The sequence below is a fragment of the Triticum dicoccoides genome, chromosome 2B (genome assembly GCF_002162155.2).
Source record: "Triticum dicoccoides isolate Atlit2015 ecotype Zavitan chromosome 2B, WEW_v2.0, whole genome shotgun sequence".
NCBI classification, from domain to species: domain Eukaryota; kingdom Viridiplantae; phylum Streptophyta; class Magnoliopsida; order Poales; family Poaceae; genus Triticum; species Triticum dicoccoides.
This window is the reverse complement of record NC_041383.1, coordinates 9,594,345-9,614,079: the sequence shown is the minus strand read 5'-3', so window position 1 is coordinate 9,614,079 and position 19,735 is coordinate 9,594,345. Positions and strand designations below refer to the sequence as shown.

General features: G+C 46.8%; 1 non-coding gene across 1 annotated transcript; it reads right to left on the bottom strand.

Moving 5' to 3' along the window:
- Positions 1-18,792: 18,792 nt before the first annotated feature.
- LOC119266357 lies at positions 18,793-19,003 on the bottom strand. The gene has a single exon (XR_005132020.1). It is a non-coding gene; the product is annotated as a small nucleolar RNA U3 (small nucleolar RNA).
- Between the last annotated feature and the right edge of the window lie 732 nt (positions 19,004-19,735).

Here is a 19,735-nt window from a genome sequence, read left to right as displayed (position 1 = left end):
GGAGGGCTCGGCCAGAGCATGGCTGAATCAGTTGGCACCTAGCAGCATTTACACTCGGGAAGATCTTGCCCGAGTGTATGTCAGATCATTTGAAGGAACTTGCAGGCGACCAGCAGGGTTGCCAGAGCTGCAGGTTTGTGTGCAAAAGTCGAATGAAACTCTGAGGGATTACATCCAAAGGTGGACCACATTGCATCACACGGTGGAGAATATATCTGACCACCAGGCAGTTTGTGCCTTCAAGGAAGGCGTTAAGAACAGAGAGTTAAGTTTGAAATTCGGTCGGACCGGAGACATGACTCTGAGTCGAATGATGGAGATTGCCACCAAATATGCCAATGGTGAAGAAGAGGATAGACTCCGGAGTGGCAAGTACAAGCCAACCGCTCATGAAACCGGGGGAGGAAACTCCAGTCGGAAGCAGAAGCGGAAAGCCGAGCCAGCTGCTCCTGGAGAAGCCTTGGCCGTGACTCAGGGAAAGTTTAAAGGGAAGCCCAAAAGATCTTGGAACCCTAATAAGGTGAAGGACAAGGAAGGAAATGACGTGATGGATTTGTCGTGCCACATCCACATGAAGAAAGATGAGGAGGGTAACTTCATTTACCCGAAACATACCACTCGGCAGTGTCAGCTCTTGATCCAGCAATTTCAGGGGAAATAGCCCAAAGATAAGGAAAAGGATTCGGACAAAGTTGAGGACAAAGAGGACAGTGATGAAGGATATCCCCATGTCAATTCCACCCTGATGATTTTTGCTGATGTTGAAAGCAAAAGTCGATTGAAAGTTATCAACCGTGAAGTGAATATGGTTGCTCCGGTGACACCCAGTTATTTGAAATGGTCTCAGACCGCCATCACATTTGACCAGTCTGATCATCCGACACACATAGCCACCCCTGGGAGGCAAGCTTTAGTGGTCGACCCAGTCGTCGAAGGCACTTGACTGATGAAAGTTCTGATGGATGGTGGCAGTGGCCTGAATATACTGTATGCGGAGACGCTAAAAGGGATGGGCATTCCGATGTTCAGACTCAGTACCAGCAACATGAGTTTCCATGGAGTCATTCCTGGGAAGAAGGCTGAGTCACTCGGCCAAATTGCTCTTGATGTGGTTTTCGGCAATTCAAAGCATTTCCACAAAGAAAAGTTGACATTTGAAGTTGTGGATTTCCAGAGCGCTTATCACGCTATTCTAGGCAGGCCAGCTTATGCACGATTCATGGCTCGACCATGTTACGTGTACCTCAAATTGAAGATGCCTGGTTCCAAGGGTGTGATCACCATTACTGGCAATCGGAAAAAGGCAGAAGAGTGCTTTCATAAGGGCTCAAAGATCACCGATGCTCAGATAACAGTGATCGAGCTGCAGGAATACCAGAAAACTGCAGATCCGAGTGATTTATTGTGGGCCAAGAAGCCCGCCACAAAGTCAGTCTTCCAGTCGTCCGGTGAGATGAAGCCCGTTCACATTCACCCGACCGACCCAGTGCTGCTCCGACTCATATCTCCACAACACTCGACTCTAAATAGGAAGAAGCGCTCATCCAATTCCTCCATGAGAACTGGGACATCATCGCATGGAAGCCTGCTGACATGCCGGGTGTTCCCAGGGGGCTGGCTGAGCATTGTCTACGAGCCGACTCAAAAGTGAAACCTGTCAAAGAACATCTTGGACGGTCCGCCGTCCAGAAGAGAAAGGCCATTGGCGAGGAGGTGGCTCAGCTCCTGGCAGCAGAGTTTATCCGAGAGATTTACCACTCCGAGTGGCTTGCCAATGTTGTCATGGTCCCCAAGAAGGACAAGTCACTTCGCATGTGCATTGATTTCAAACATATCAATCAGGCCTGCCCGAACGATCATTTTCCTCTCCCCCGCATCGACCAAATAGTCGACTCGACTGCGGGATGTGAGCGCCTGTCTTTTTGAGACGCCTATTCCGGTTACCATCAGACCCGTCTGTATGGACCCTATGAGATCAAAACAGCTTTCATCACTCCATTCGGGTGCTTCTGCTATGTCACCATGCCATTCGGCCTCAAGAATGCCAGAGCCACGTTCATAGGATGATTCAGAAGTGTTTACTCACTCAAATCAGTCGGAATGTGGAAGCATACATGGATGATATTGTGGTCAAATCACGGAATGGTTCTGACCTGTTGACTGACCTTGCTGAAACATTTGCCAATCTCAGGAGGTATGATATCAAACTTAATCCATCAAAGTGCACATTCAGAGTTCCTGGCGGAAAGTTACTCGGTTTTCTCGTTTCCGAGCGAGGAATCGACGCCAACCCAGAAAAAGTTGGCACTATACTCCGAATGAAACGCCCTGTGCGTGTGCACGATGTCCAAAAGCTTACTGGATGCTTGGCCGCTTTAAGTCGATTCATCTCTCGTCTCGGTGAAAAGGCATTGCCTCTTTACCGACTGATGAAGAAGTCAGACAAGTTCGAGTGGACTCCATAAGCTGATGCAGCGTTTGCAGAGCTAAAAGCTCTTCTCTCCACCCAGCCGGTGCTTGCTGCCCCAATCAGCAAAGAGCCTTTCTTGCTTTACATTGCAGCCACATGACAAGTCGTCAGTACAGTACTTACGGTCGAGCGGGAAGAAGAAGGAAAAGCCTTCAAAGTTTAGTGCCCAGTGTATTATCTTTCTGAAGTTTTGACCCCATCAAAGCAAAGATACCCTCAATATCAGAAGCTTGTATATGGGATTTATATATATGACCACGAAGAAGGTTGCTCATTATTTCTCTAATCATTCCATTACAGTCGTCAGCGACGCCCCATTATCAGAGATTCTGCACAACAGAGATGCAACTGGTCGAGTGGCAAAATGGGCGATCGAACTCCTTCCCCTTGATATCAAGTTTGAGGCAAAGAAAGCCATTAAGTCCCAAGCAGTGGTAGATTTCATCGCCGAGTGGATTGAACAGCAATTACCGACTCAAGTTCACTCGGAGCACTGGACCATGTTCTTTGACGGTTCTAAGATGTTGAATGGTTCCGGTGCTGGGGTAGTATTGGTTTCCCCCTGAGGAGATAAGCTCGGATATGTGCTCCAGATCCACTTTGATTCCTCCAACAATGAAGCAGAATACGAAGCACTTTTGTATGGGTTGCGTATGGCCATTTCACTCGGTGTCCGTCGCCTTATGGTTTATGGCGACTCAGATTTGGTGGTCAATCAGGTGATGAAGGAGTGGGACGTTAGAAGCCCAGCCATGACTGGTTATTGCAAAGCACTGAGAAAGCTTGAGAAGAAATTTGAAGGGTTAGAGCTCCATCATATACCCCAACTAAAAAAATCAAGCGGCTGATGATTTGGCGAAGATAGGTTCCAAGAGAGAAGCCATTCCTAGTAATGTGCTTTTGGAACACATCCATACTCCATCAGTTCAAGAGGATCCTTTCACCGAAGAAGCTCCATAGACAAAAAGTGTCACAGATCCGACTGAAGTTGAAGTTCCAGCGGTGGTCGACCTGATCACGGAAGCTTTGGTCATCACTCCCGACTAGACAGAGCCGTACATCGCGTATATCCTAAGGAAAGAGCTCCCAGAGAATGAAGAAGAGGCTCGACAGATCGTCTGTCAATCTAAAGCCTTTACCGTGATAAAGGGGCAGTTGTATAGAGAAAGCGCGACTGGAGTCGGTCAGAAATGTATAACGCCAGAAGAAGGTCGGATAATCCTTGACGATATCCACTCGGGGACCTGTGGCCATCATGCGTCCTCTCGGACCATTGTGGCTAAAGCATACCAAGAAGGATTTTACTGGCCAAGAGCAAATGAAATGGCAAAGGAGATAGTCGACAAGTGTGAAGGGTGTCAGTGTTACTCCAATCTATCGCACAAACCCGCCTAAGCCTTGAAGACCATTCCACTCTTCTGGCCCTTCGGTGTTTGGGGGTTAGATAAGGTTGGACCACTGAGAACTGGCAGGAGCGGCTTCACTCACTTGCTAGTAGCAGTCGACAAGTTTACCAAATGGATTGAAGCTAAGCCTATAAAGAATCTAGATGTTGGCATTGCTATCAGCTTCATCAGAGAGTTGGTATTCAGATATGGAGTTCCGCATAGCATCATGACTGATAATGGGTCAAACTTCGATTCTGAAGAATTCAGAGCCTTTTGCGCATCTCAAGGCACACGAGTAGACTATGCTTCAGTCGCTCACCCCAGTCGAATGGGCAAGCAGAACGAGGAAATGGTCTAATCCTCAAAGGACTGAAACCCCGACTGATGCGCGATCTCAAGCACGCGGCAGGTGCATGGGTCGACAAACTTCCATCAGTACTTTGGGGATTAAGGACCACTCCTAATCGGTCGACTGGGAGAACTCCGTTCTTCTTGGTCTATGGAGCTGAAGCAGTATTGCCAAGTGACCTGCTTCTCAATGCACCCCGAGTCAAACTCTACACTGAAGATGAAGCAGAGCAAGCCCAACAGGACGCAGTCAACCTTCTAGAAGAAGAAAGAGATATGTCCATGATCCGATCGACCATCTATCAGCAGGACTTACGTCGATTCCATGCCAGATATGTGAAGAGTCGAGCCTTCAAGAAGGAGATTTGGTTCTCCGAGTGGATCAGCATAAGCCACATAAGCCTGCTCCTACTTGGGAAGGTCCCTTCATCGTCACCAAAGTTCTCCACAATGGAGCGTACCGCCTTTACAATGTCGGTCACCAGATTGACGAGCCCCGAGCTTGGAACGCGGAGCTGCTCCACCCCTTTTATACTTAAGTATTCACTCGGATGAGATGTAATAAAAGTACTTATGTAGTTTATTTATCAAAGACAAGAGTGTTATAATTTTTCCCAATGATTGTTGTTACTTTTGTTTACATATGAAATCCCCCAGTGGGGGGCTTAGCTGCGAATCCGTTTCGCCTAAGTTTGTAAAAAAAAAATCCTTGCTGAGTGGTGAGACAGCCTCCCACTCGGGGGCTTAGCTGCGAATCTATTTCGCCTAAGTACTTTAAAATCCTACCAAGTGGTGAGCCAGCTTCCCACTCGGAGGCTTAGCTATAGTCCAAGTACTCGCCTAAGTGTTAAAATCCTACAAAGTGGTGAGCCAGCCTCCCACTCGGAGGCTTAGCTGCAGTCCAAGTACTCGCCTAAGTATATAAAATCCTACCAAGTGGTGAGCCAGCCTCCCACTCGGAGGCTTAGCTGCAGTCCAAGTACTCGCCTAAGTGTTTAAAATCCTACCGAGTGGTGAACCAGCTTCACACTCGGAGGCTTAGCTGCAGTCCAAGTACTCGCCTAAGTGTTTAAGACAATGTGCGCTCCGCAAGGAGGACGAGGTGCAGGTCGACTGCTACCTTCTCTTTCCAAGCTACGCCACAAATACAATGTGCGCTCCGCAAGGAGGACAAGGTGCAGGTCGACTGCTACCTTCTCCTTCCGAGCTACGCCACAAATATAATCTGCACTCAGCAAGGCGGACGAGGTGCAGGTCGACTGCTACCTTCTCTTCTCGAGCTACGCCACAAATACAATGCGCGCTTTGCAAGGATGACGGGGTGCAGGTCGACTGCTACCCTTTCCTTCGAAGCTACGCCACAAAAAGTCCTACCGAGGGGAGAGCAAGCCTCCCACTCGGGGGCTTAGCTGCAGTCCAATACTTGCCTAAGTATCTGAAAAATCCTACCGAGTGGAGAGCAAACCTCCCACTCGGGGGCTTAGCTGCAGCCCAGTGCTCGCCTAAGTATCTGAAAATCCTACCGAGTGGAGAGTAAACCTCCCACTCGGGGGCTTAGCTGCAGCCCAGTGCTCGCCTAAGTATCTGAAAATCCTACAGAGTGGAGAGCAAACATCCCATTCGGGGGCTTAGCTGCAGCCCAGTGCTCGCCTAAGTATCTGAAAATCCTACCGAGTGGAGAGAAAACCTCCCACTCGGGGGGCTTAGCTGCAGCCCAGTGCTCGCCTAAGTACTTAATCTATTCCGCTCTACAAGGATGACGAGGCGCAGGTCGATTGTAACCTTCTCCCTCTGAGCTACGCCATAAATACAATGTGCACTCCATCTGTGCCCCATCCCTACCTGCCAAAAAGCGGTGAAGTGCAGGTCGACTGGGCTTACCACCTTAGAGCTACATCTCAAGCATTAAAATATATTCCGAGTGAAGAAGAAAATTCGCTCGAAGGAAATGCAAGCATATTCAATGATAAGCAAAGTTCAGATAACGGATTCAGAAGTGCGCAGGCGTCAAGCCTGTAAAAGTTTATCGGTTACAAAACCACTCGGCATTCCGAGGCAAATTTAAGATGAAGCATAGAAGTTTTTTACTCCTCAGGTGGAGGACTGGAGGGCGCGACAAACTGGTCCAGGTCGATTCCATCAGCAATCCGAGTGGCAGCAGCAATGAAGGTCTCCATGAAAGATTGGAAGTCATGCTTCTTGGTGTTGGCCACCCTGATGGACGCTAGCTTGTCCTCTCGAGCATCCTTGCAGTGAACACGTACCAGAGACAGTGCAACATCAGCACCACACCTGGCAGAAGACTTCTTCCATTCCTGCACTCGACCTGGAACGTCATTCAGTTGAGTAATCAAAGACTCGAGGTCATTGTGAAGCGTCTCTCTTGGCCAGAGTGTCGTGTCGATCCGCGACACCGCAACCTTCAGTCGAGCGAGGTAGTCAACCACTCCAGCAACGCGAGACTCCAGTCGGAACACGTTCATAGCAGCCTCGTCCTTCACAGGAGAGTTAATGGGGTCCAAGTTTGGCTCCAGTCGACTGGTCTCCTCCTTGAAGTTTTGACAGAATTCTGTAAGCACAGTTTGAAGTTAACCCAACAGTTCTACGACGAGTCGATGATAACAAGTCAGTCAGATGGAAAAGATTACCTTCAAGCATAAGGAATAACTTCTTGGCGAGCCCTTCCAGATAAGACTCCAGATCGTTCTTCTTCCACATCAGTTCGCTAGCCTTGTCACTTAGGGCTATCTTGTCATTCTTCAGACGGCTGACCTCCTTGTTGTCCGTGTCGAGAGCAGCTTTCAGATTGGTATTCTCCTCTTCAAGTTTGCCGACTGAAGCCAGCTTTTCTTCTGCGAGCTTCGTCTTGTCGGAAGCCGCTTTCTACGCCTCGGCAAGGTCAAGGTCCTTCTTCTTCAGAGCCTCCTTCAGTTTATCTGCAAAGTGACAATGAAGTCAGATTCGGGAATGGACACAAAATAAAAGCAGTCGTCAAGATTCTCACCAAACATACCTTTTGCCTCCTCCTTCGCCTTCATGAAGTTCTCCTGGACAAGCTTCAAGTCAAGTTCGAGCTGGATATGTTTGTTCTCCAACTCAGTATAACGAGCCACGAGCTCGCAAGATTTCTGCGAAAGATCAGTCGACAGTCATCAAAGATAGGTCACTTCCGAGTGACTAATAGAAAAATCGTACCATTTCTAAGAGTACAGCCGAATCAAAATATTCAACTGTAGTCTCAGGGACTACACCCAGTGGGTGCACTCAGCGTGCCCCCACTGGTTCTACCGACTCAGTTCGATCAGTCGACCGAAAGAGACAGAAAGTTATGATCCTAAACCATAGCTAACTGACAGCAGTCAGCCAAAAAAAAAGAAGAAGATGTTCTTCAGACCATAGTCGACTGCCAGCAGTAGACCATGGTCTCGGGGACTACACCCAGTGGGTGCACTCAACGTGCCCCCACTGGCTCCAAGATTTCACTCGACCAGATCGAGTGGAGAACATAGAGTGAACAAATTCAAAGTATAGAGACTACACTCGACTGCCAGCAGTCCACCATAGTCTCGGGGACTACACCCAGTGGGTGCACTCAGCGTGCCCCCACCAATCCAAAGAGTCAACCGACACACCCAGTGGGTGTCCAGATACTAAGATCTTCAGAAAGAAGAGTTTTCAGGTACCATATCGACATTGCTCTGAAGAGCTGAGCTTGCATCATAAGCTGCTTGGCTGGCGTCTCGGATCGCCTTCACCTTCTCCATCATGACCCCCGCCTAGCGTATAGCTTCCTTAGCAGCACTTGCTTGGTCCTCTGGGACGTGGTGTGTGGCGAAAAGGGAAGGAGGATCAGCACTCGACGACGAAGGGCGAGCACTCGTCAGCGGCATAGCAAAGGATATGGTAGTCCGAGTGACGTTGCCTCCCTCCGGAGCCAACATCTCAGGTGCTGATACGACCTGAGCAGTCTTGCCAACAGATGCCTTTTTGTTCCTCCTATGCCTCAGTGGCTCCTCATTGAAGGAAATATGCCCTAGTGGCAATAATAAAGTTATTATTTATTTCCTTATTTCATGATAATTGTTTATTATTCATGCTAGAATTGTATTAATCAGAAACATGATACATGTGTGAATACATAGACAAACAGAGTATCACTAGTATGCCTCTACTTGACTAGCTCGTTAATCAAAGATGGTTATGTTTCCTAGCCATAGACATGAGTTGTCATTTGATTAACGGGATCACATCATTAGGAGAATAATGTGATTGACATGACCCATTCAGTTAGCTTAGCACCTGATCGTTTAGTATGTTGCTATTGCTTTCTTCATGACTTATACATGTTCCTATGACTATGAGATTATGCAACTCCCGTTTATCGGAGGAACACTTTGTGTGCTACCAAACGTCACAACGTAACTGGGTGATTATAAAGGTGCTCTACAGGTGCCTCCAAAGGTACTTGTTGGGTTGGCGTATTTCGAGATTAGGATTTGTCACTCCGAATGTCGCAGAGGTATCTCTGGGCCCTCTCGATAATGCACATCACTTAAGCCTTGCAAGCATTGCAACTAATGAGTTAGTTGCGAGATGATGTATTACAGAACGAGTAAAGAGACTTGCCGGTAACGAGATTGAACTAGGTATTGGATACCGACGATCGAATCTTGGGCAAGTAACATACCGATGACAAAGGGAACAACTTATGTTGTTATGCGGTCTCACCGTAAAGATCTTCGTAGAATATGTAGGAACCAATATGGGCATCCAGGTCCCGCTATTGGTTCTTGACCGGAGACGTGTCTCGGTCATGTCTACATTGTTCTCGAACCGTAGGGTCCGCACGCTTAAGGTTTCGATGACAGTTTTATTATGAGTTTATGAGTTTTGATGTACCGAAGGAGTTCAGAGTCCCGGATGAGATCGGGGACATGACGAGGAGTCTCGAAATGGTCGAGACATAAAGATTGATATATTGGACGACTATATTCAGAGTCCGGAAAGGTTCTGAGTGATTCGGGTATTTATCGGAGTACCGGAGAGTTACGGGAATTCGCCGGGGAGAAGTATTGGGCCTTATTGGGCCATACGGGAAAGAGAGATGGGCTGCCTAGGGCAGGCCGCGCCCCCCCCCCCCCATGGCTTAGTCCGAATTGGACTAGGGGGAGGGGCCGCACCCCCTCCTTCCTTCCCTTCTCTCTTCCCCTTCCTTGTCTCCTACTCCTAATACATGGAAGGACTCCTAGTTGGACTAGGAAAGGGGGAATCCTACTCCAGGTGGGAGTAGGAGTCCCCTAGGGCGGGCCATAGAGAGGGCAGGCCCTCCCCTCCTCCACTCCTTTATATACGGGGGCAGGGGGCACCCCATAGACACACAAGTTGATCTTCGTGATCGTTCCTTAGCCGTGTGCGGTGCCCCCCCTCACGATATTACACCTCGGTCATATTGTAGCGGTGCTTAGGCGAAGCCCTGCGACGGTAGAACATCAAGATCGTCACCACGCCGTCGTGCTGACGAAACTCCTCCCTGAAGCTTTGCTGGATCGGAGCCCGGGTGCGTCATCGAGTTGTACGTGTGTCAAGAACTCGGAGGTGCCGGAGTAACGGTGCTTGGATCGGTTGAACCGGGAAGACGTACGACTACTTCCTCTATGTTGTGTCAACGCTTCCACTTCGGTCTACGAGGGTACGTAGACAACACTCTCCCCTCTCGTTGCTATGCATCACCATGATCTTGCGTGTGCATAGGATTTTTTTTTGAAATTACTACGTTCCCCAACCGTGGCATCCGAGCCAGGTTTTATGGTTTGATGTTATATGCACGAGTAGAACACAAGTGAGTTATGGGCGATACAAGTCATACTGCTTACCAGCATGTCGTACTTCGGTTTGGCGGTATTGTTGGATGAAGCGTCCCGGACCGACATTACGCGTACGCTTACGCGAGACTGGTTTTACCGCCGTGCTATGCACACAGGTGACTAGCGGGTGTCAGTTTGTCCAACTTTAGTTGAACCGAGTGTGGCTACGCCCGGTCCTTGCGAAGGTTAAAACAACACCAACTTGACAAACTATCGTTGTGGTTTTGATGCGTAGGTAAGAACGGTTCTTGCTCAGCCCGTAGCAGCAACGTAAAACTTGCAACAACAAAGTAGAGGACGTCTAACTTGTTTTTGCAGGGCATGTTGTGATTTGATATGGCCAAGACGTGATGCTATATTTTATTGTATGAGATGATCATGTTTTGTAACCGAAGTTATCGGCAACTGGCAGGAGCCATATGGTTGTCGCTTTATTGTATGAAATGCAAACGCCCTGTAATTGCTTTACTTTATCACTAAGCGGTAGCGATAGTCATAGAAGCAATAGGTGGCGTAAACGACAACGATGCTACGATGGAGATCAAGGTGTCGCGCCGGTGACGATGGTGATCATGATGGTGCTTCGGAGATGGAGATCACAAGCACACGATGATGATGGCCATATCATATCACTTATATTGATTGCATGTGATGTTTATCCTTTATGCATCTTATCTTGCTTTGATTGACGGTAGCATTTTAGGATGATCTCTCACTAAAATTATCAAGAAGTGTTCTCCCTGAGTATGCACCGTTGCCAAAGTTCGTTGTGCCCAGACACCACGTGATGATTGGGTGTGATAAGCTCTATGTCCATCTACAACAGGTGCAAGCCAGTTTTGCACACGCGGAATACTCAGGTTAAACTTGACGAGCCTAGCATATGCAGATATGGCCTCGGAACACAGAGACCGAAAGGTCGAGCGTGAATCATATAGTAGATATGATCAACATGAGATGTTCACCATTGAAAACTAATCCATTTCACGTCATGATCGGTTATGGTTTAGTTGAATTTGGATCACGTGATCACTTAGAGGATTAGAGGGATGTCTATCTAAGTGAGAGTTCTTAAGTAATATGATTAATTGAACTTAAATTTATCATGAACTTAGTCCTGATAGTATTTTGCAAATTATGTTGTAGATCAATAGCTCGCGTTGTTGCTTTCATATGTTTATTTTGATATGTTCCTAGAGAAAATTGTGTTGACAGATGTTAGTAGCAATGATGCGGATTGGATCCGTGATCTGAGGTTTATCCTCATTGCTGCACAGAAGAATTATGTCCTGGATGCACCGCTAGGTGACAGACTTATTGCAGGAGCAGATGCAGACGTTATGAATGTTTGGCTAGCTCAATATGATCACTACTTGATAGTTTAAGTGCACCATGCTTAACGGCTTAGAATCAGGACTTCAAAGACATTTTGAACGTCATGGACCATATGAGATGTTCCAGGAGTTGAAGTTAATATTTCAAGCAAATACCCGAGTTGAGAGATATGAAGTCTCCAACAAGTTCTATAGCTAAAAGATGGAGGAGAATCACTCAACTAGTGAGCATGTGCTCAGATTGTCTGGGTACTACAATCGCTTGAATCAAGTGGGAGTTAATCTTCCAGATAAGATAGTGATTGGCAGAATTCTCTAGTCACCATCACCAAGTTAGTAGAACTTTGTGATGAACTATAGTATGCAAGGGATGATGAAAATGATTCCGGAGTTTTTCATGATGATGAAATCGATGAAGGTAGAAATCAAGAAAGAACATCAAGTGTTGATGGTTAACAAGACCACTAGTTTCAAGAAAAGGGCAAAGGGATAGAAGGGAACTTCAAGAAGAACGACAATCAAGTTGCTGCTCAAGTGAAGAAGCCCAAGTCTGGACCTAAGCCTGAGACTAAGTGCTTCTACTGCAAAGGGACTGGTCACTGGAAGCAGAACTACCCCAAGTATTTGGCGGATAAGAAGGATGGCACAGTGAACAAAGGTATATTTGATATACATGTTATTGATGTGTACTTTACTAGTGTTTATAGCAACCCCTCGGTATTTGGTACTGGTTCAGTTGCTAAGAGTAGTAACTCGAAACGGGAGTTGCAGAATAAACAGAAACTAGTTAAGGGTGAAGTGACGATGTATGTTGAAAGTAGTTTCAAGATTGATATGATCATCATCGCACACTCCCTATACTTTCGGGATTAGTGTTGAACCTAAATAAATGTTATTTGGTGTTTGCGTTGAGCATGAATATGATTTGATCATGTTTATTGCAATACGGTTATTCATTGAAGTAATAGAATAAACTGTTGTTCTGTTTACATGAATAAAACCTTATATGGTTACACACCCAATGAAAATGGTTCATTGGATCTCGATCGTAGTGATACACATATTCATAATATTGAAACCAAAAGATGCAAAGTTAATAATGATAGTGCAGCTTATTTGTGGCACTGTCGTTTAGGTCATATTGGTGTAAAGCGCATGAAGAAACTCCATGCTGATGGGATTTTGGAAACACTTGATTATGAATCACTTGATACTTGCAAACCATGCCTCATGGGCAAGATGACTAAGACTCCATTCTCCGGAACAGTGGAGAGAGCAACTGACTTATTGGAAATAATACATACTGATGTATGCGATCCGATGAGTGTTAAGGCTCGCGGTGGGTATCGTTATTTTCTGACCTTCACAGATGATTTGAGCAGATATGGGTATATCTACTTGATGAAACATAAGTCTGAAACATTTGAAAAGTTCAAAGAATTTCAGAGTAAAACATCATCGTGACAAGGAAATAAGGTTTCTACGATCTGATCGCGGAGATAAATATTTGAGTTACGAGTTTGGTCTTCAAACAATGTGGAATAGTTTCACAAATTCATGCCACCTGGAACACCACATCATAATGGTGTGTCCGAACGTCATAACCGTACTTTATTGGATATAGTACAATCTATGATGTTTCTTACCGATTTACCAATATCGTTTTGGGATCATGCATTAGAGACAGCTGCATTCACGTTAAATATGGCACCATCTAAATCCGTTGAGACGACACTATATGAACTGTGGTTTAGCAAGAAACCAAAGTTGTCGTTTCTTAAAGTTTGGGGTTGTAATGCTTATGTGAAAAAGTTTCATCCTGATACGCTCAAACCCAAATCGAAGAAATGCATCTTCATAGAATACCCAAAGGAAATTGTTGGGTACACCTTCTATCACAGATCCAAAGGCAAGATATTCGTTGCTAAAAATGGATCCTTTCTAGAGAAGGAGTTTCTCTCGAAAGAAGTGAGTGGGAGAAAAGTAGAACTTGATTAGGTAACTGTACCTTCTCCCGAATTGGAAAATTGTTCATCACTGAAATCAGTTCCAGTGAGGAAGCTAATGATGATGATCATGAAACTTCAGATCAAGTTACTACAGAACCTCATAGGTCTTCCAGAGTACGGTCCGCACCAGAGTGGTACGGTAACCCTGTTCTAGAAGTCATGTTACTAGACCATGATGAACCTACAAACTATGAGGAAGCGATGATGAGCCCAGATTCTGCACAATGGCTTAAGGTCATGAAATCTGAGATGAGATCCATGTATGAGAACAAACTGTGGACTTTGGTGGAGTTGCCCGATGATCGGCAAGCCATATTGTATAAATGGATCTTCAAGAGGAAGACGGACGTTGATAGTAGTGTTACTATCTACAAAGCTAGACTTGTCGAAAAAAGTTTTTGACAAAGTTCAAGGTGTTGACTACGATGAAATTTTCTCACTCGTAGCGATGCTTAAATCTGTCCAAATCATGTTAGCAATTGCCGCATTTTTATGAAATCTGGCAAATGGATAAACAAAAACTACATTCCTTAATGGATTTAAAGAAGAGTTGTATATGATGCAACCAGAAGGTTTTGTCAATCCTAAAGGTGCTGACAAAATACGCAAGCTCCAGCGATCCATCTATGGACTGGTGCAAGCATCTCGGAGTTGGAATATACGCTTTGATAAGTTGATGAAAGCATATAGTTTTATACAGACTTGAGGTGAAGCCTGTATTTACTAGAAAGTGAGTGGGAGCACTACAGCATTTCTGATAAGTATATGTGAATGACATATTGTAGATCGGAAATAATGTAGAATTATTCTGCAAAGCATGAAGGAGTGTTTGAAAGGAGTTTTTCAAAGAAAGACCTCAGTGAAGCTGCTTGCATATTGAGCATCAAGATCTATAGAGATAGATCAAGACGCTTGATAAGTTTTTTCAATGAGTACATACCTTGACAAGATTTTGAAGTAGTTCAAAATGGAACAGTCAAAGAAAGAGTTCTTGCCTGTGTTACAAGGTGTGAAATTGAGTAAGACTCAAAACTCGACCACGGCAGAAGATAGAAAGAGAATGAAAGTCATTCCCTATGCCTTGGCCATAGGTTCTATAAAGTATGCCATGCTGTGTACCAGATCTATTGTATATCCTACACTGAGTTTGGCAAGGGAGTACAATAGTGATCTAGGAGTAGATCACTGGACAGCGGTCAAAATTATCCTTAGTGGAATAAGGATATGCTTCTCAATTATGGAAGTGACAAAAGGTTCATCGTAAAGGGTTACGTCGATGCAAGTTTTGACACCGATCTGGATGACTCTAAGTCTCGATCTAGATACATATTGAAAGTGGGAGCAATTAGCTAGAGTAGCTCCGTGCAGAGCATTGTAGACATAGAAAATTGCAAAATACATAACGGATCTAAATGTGAAAGACCCGTTGACTAAGATTCTCTCACAAGCAAAACATGATCACACCTTAGTACTCTTTGGGTGTTAATCACATAGCGATGTGAACTAGATTACTGAATCTAGTAAACCCTTTGGGTGTTGGTCACATGGCGATGTGAACTATGGGTCTTAATCACATGATGATGTTAATCACATTGTGATGTGATCAAGATTATTGACTCTAGTGCAAGTGGGAGACTGAAGGAAATATGCCCTAGAGGCAATAATAAAGTTATTATTTATTTCCTTATTTCATGATAATTGTTTATTATTCATGTTAGAATTGTATTAATCGGCAACATGATACATGTGTGAATACATAGACAAACAGAGTGTCACTAGTATGCCTCTACTTGACTAGCTCGTTAATCAAAGATGGTTATGTTTCCTAGCCTTAGACATGAGTTGTCATTTGATTAACGGGATCACATCATTAGGAGAATGATGTGATTGACATGACCCATTCAGTTAGCTTAGCACCCGATCGTTTAGTATGTTGCTATTGCTTTCTTCATGACTTATACATGTTCCTATGACTATGAGATTATGCAAATCCCGTTTACCGGAGGAACACTTTGTGTGCTACCAAACGTCACAACGTAACTGGGTGACTATAAAGGTGCTCTACAAATGTCTCCAAAGGTACTTGTTGGGTTGGCATATTTCGAGATTAGGATTTGTCACTCTGAATGTCGGAGAGGTATCTCTGGGCCCTCTCGGTAATGCACATCACTTAAGCCTTGCAAGCATTGCAACTAATGAGTTTGTTATGAGATGATGTATTACGGAATGAGTAAAGAGACTTGCCGGTAACGAGATTGAACTAGGTATTAGATACCGACGATCGAATCTCGGGCAAGTAACATACCGATGATAAAGGGAACAATGTATGTTGTTATGCGGTCTGACCGATAAAGATCTTCGTAGAATATGTAGGAACCAATATGGGCATCCAGGTCCCGCTATTGGTTATTGACCGGAGACGTCTCTCGGTCATGTCTACATTGTTCTCGAACCGTAGGGTCCGCACGCTTAAGGTTTCGATGACAGTTTTATTATGAGTTTATGAGTTTTGATGTACCGAAGGAGTTTGGAGTCCCGGATGAGATCGGGGACATGACGAGGAGTCTCGAAATGGTCGAGATGTAAAGATCGATATATTGGACGACTATATTCAGAGTTCGGAAAGGTTCCGAGTGATTCGGGTATTTATTGGAGTACCGGAGAGTTACGGGAAGTCGCCGGGGAGAAGTATTGGGCCTTATTGGGCCATACGGGAAAGAGAGATGGGCTGCCTAGGGCAGGCCGCGCGCCCCCCCATGGCTTAGTCCGAATTGGACTAGGGGGAGGGGCCGCACCCCCTCCTTCCTTCCCTTCTCTCTTCCCCTTCCTTGTCTCCTACTCCTAATACATGGAAGGACTCCTAGTTGGACTAGGAAAGGGGGAATCCTACTCCCGGTGGGAGTAGGACTCCCCTAGGGCGCGCCATAGAGAGGGCCGGCCCTCCCCTCCTCCACTCCTTTATATACGGGGGCAGGGGGCACCCCATAGACACACAAGTTGATCTTCATGATCGTTCCTTAGCCGTGTGCGGTGCCCCCTCCACGATATTACAGCTCGGTCATATTGTAGCAGTGCTTAGGCGAAGACTTGCGACGGTAGAACATCAAGATCGTCACCACACCGTCGTGCTGACGGAACTCCTCCCTGAAGCTCTGCTGGATCGGAGCCCGGGGTGCGTCATCGAGCTGTACGTGTGTCAAGACCTCGGAGGTGCCGGAGTAACGATGCTTGGATCGGTTGAACCGGGAAGACGTACGACTACTTCCTCCATGTTGTGTCAACGCTTCCACTTCGGTCTACGAGGGTACGTAGACAACACTCTCCCCTCTCGTTGCTATGCATCACCAGGATCTTTCGTGTGCGTAGGAATTTTTTTGAAATTACTACGTTCCCCAACACTCATCGTCGTCATCAGGGAGTTCAATGACAGGAGGTGGGGCTACAGGGAAGATTCAAAGTTAAAAATGAAGATCCAATCGACCAAAAGCGAAACTACAGAGATCATACCAGGGTTGGAAGTGACAACATCTTCCATTTCTTGGTCCTCGTTCCTGACTGAGGTTTCAGAGGTAGCAGCACTGCAGATTCCAGAAATCAGTCGGTTAGCCAACGAGTCAATCAAGAGTTCATTCATGCCAAACAAGAAAACACGAGTCATGTTATTACAAGGAAATAGTGGGAATCACCATCCTCATCTTCAGTAGGGCCTTCGACGGCTTTGATGACGTTGCTCGGAGTTGCTTCGGCGCTTTCTCAGTCGGCACCGGAGAGGTCGTCCGAGGGCGTTTCGTCGACTGTCCAACAGGCACAATCGCTTTGCCACGCTCGACTACAGGGTCATGGGCGAGTTTGGATCGCCTTTCAGTGCGGGGAGGGACGATTTCCTCCTCCTCTTCCTCCTCCTCCTCTTCACTAGAGCCGTCGTCTTCTTCATCCTCCTCACCATCAGATTGTCATTCCTCCTGACTTTCACCTCCACTCCCTTCCTCCTCCTTGATCTGTTCTTGCGCCCCGTTGGGCATCGAGTACATTTCAGTAGTGGCCTAGAAGTCAACAAACAATACAAGAAGTCAGTCGACTGAATTTTAGCAAAACAGAATGAAGGAAGCAGTATCACAGTCGGAGATTCATAATTGGACCTTGTCTGGCTCGTATGATTGGTCGAGTGGAGGGATCCTCCTGGCTCCTCGGGGGTTGTCCTTGTTCCCTGTGATGGCAGTCATCGACCTCTCCAGTGTGGCATCCTCGACCTCCTCCGGGTGGACTCGAGTGGAATCTTCAGTGCCAGAATACATCCACATCGGATGGTCTCCATATTGAAGTGGTTGGGTGCGTCGTCGAAGGAAAACCTCCAAAAGATCCATGCCTGTCACCCCGTCACGAATGAGCTGGACTACTCGCTCCACCAGCACCTTGACCTGAGCCTTCTCCTCCGGGACCACCTTCAGAGAGGACGACTTGCTCACTCGATCCATGGAGAAAGGAGGGAGTCCAGTCGACTGCCCTGGCGACGGCGGGTCTTGGAAGTAGAACCAGGTCGACTGCCACCATCGGACCGACTCAGGAAGGACCATGGCTGGAAAAGCACTTTTACTCCTCATTTGAACCCCAAGACCCCCACACATCTGAATCACTTGGGTTTTCTCGTCAATCGAATTGGCCTTTTTCACCGTATGGGAGCGACAGGTGAAAATGTGTTTGAAAAGGCCCCAATGGGGTCGACAACCCAAGAAATTCTCACACAAGGTCACGAAAGCTGCGAGATATACTATGGAGTTGGGTGTGAAGTGGTGGAGTTGAGCCCCAAAGAAGTTCAGAAATCCTCGAAAGAAAGGGTGGGGCGGCAAAGAAAATCCGCGGTCAACATGGGTGGCCAAGAGGACACACTCACCCCCCTGAGGCTGCGGCTGCCACTCCTTCCCCGGGAGCCTCACTGATCCATGGGGGATCAGTCCTTCATTGGCCAGGTCGTCGAGGTCCTTCTGGCGGATGGTCGAGCGGATCCAGTCGCCCTGGATCCAGCCCTGCGGCAGACCGGCCCGCGACGAGGATCCACCCCGACTGGTCGCCCTTCCCTTCACCTTCGCCGTCACCTTCTTCGCCCGCTCCAAAGCCGCCGTCTTCTCCTTCACCATCGTCACCGGCGAAGCACGCGCAGAGCAGCAGCGCTGGGATGGTGGCGAGCGCAGCAGATATATCTGATGAAGAGGGAGAAGAAAATGAGGGCGCACTGTTCAAAAACCCCCATCCGGCGCCTTATATGGGGTTACTTCCGAGTGGCTGACTGGTAGGCCCGGACGATCCTGTCAAATCCCGCAACAGCTGCGCGTGCGATACGTGGCGAAAAGGGTGGCGCGAAGATCGAGGCGTTCCTGCCTTATACCATCCGAGTACCGCGGCCTCCTCCGCCTCGCGCGCTTCCCGAAATTCAGATCCTGCTAAATTTGCGAACAGTAGAGCAATCCTAGCCGTTAATCACGCTCTGGCCCAGAGGTCAGAGTACATCAACCAGACTGAAGTGTTTGCCTCCTTATTGGGAAAGGATGCAGCGGTACGAGCTATAGAACAGATCCTGTTCAAGTAAGGTCGATCGAAGGAAATCTTCAGTCTGACAAGTCACTCGACAGATACAAAGAATGGATCAAGGAGACTGAAAAAGAAGTTGGTGCCGTCACCTAAAGTCATTTATCCAGAATAAGACATACTCATAGCACGAAAAACAGGTCGGAAGAATTCTCAACTCCTTCCTCACTCAAACCTCGATCCATTCGGGGGCTAATGATGAAGCCATGTACCTAGGGTAGGGTCATGGACCTGTCCAAGGTACCCTCCCCAAGGACATCTCTAGAAGAAACTACCATTCAGTCGACCTGGAAGGATTCCACTCGACAGACTCGAAGACACTCGACCATGAAGCCACTCACTCGACCACCAGGAGATCTAGAGTCACTCTACACACAAACGGTCTGTCATTAAGTAGTCTTTATGGTCATGATAGCACTTTATGTAAGGCGTTACCAGTAACGCCATGCCTTAATGTACTTTAAACCTTGCATAACTGAGGGCAGGAGGGGTCTGGCAGATTCTATATAAGCCACCCCCCTCCTCAGTGAAAAGGGTTCGCACCCCTGTAACTCATACGCATATAATCCAGTCGACCGCCTCCGGGCTCCGAGACGTATGGCTGTTACTTCCTCCGAGAAGGGCCTGAACTCATAAATCTCTTGCATATACAACTACTCCATAGCTAGGATCTTGCCTCTCCATACCTACCCCCCCCCCTATTCTACTGTCAGGCTAAGAACCACGATATGCGCTACTG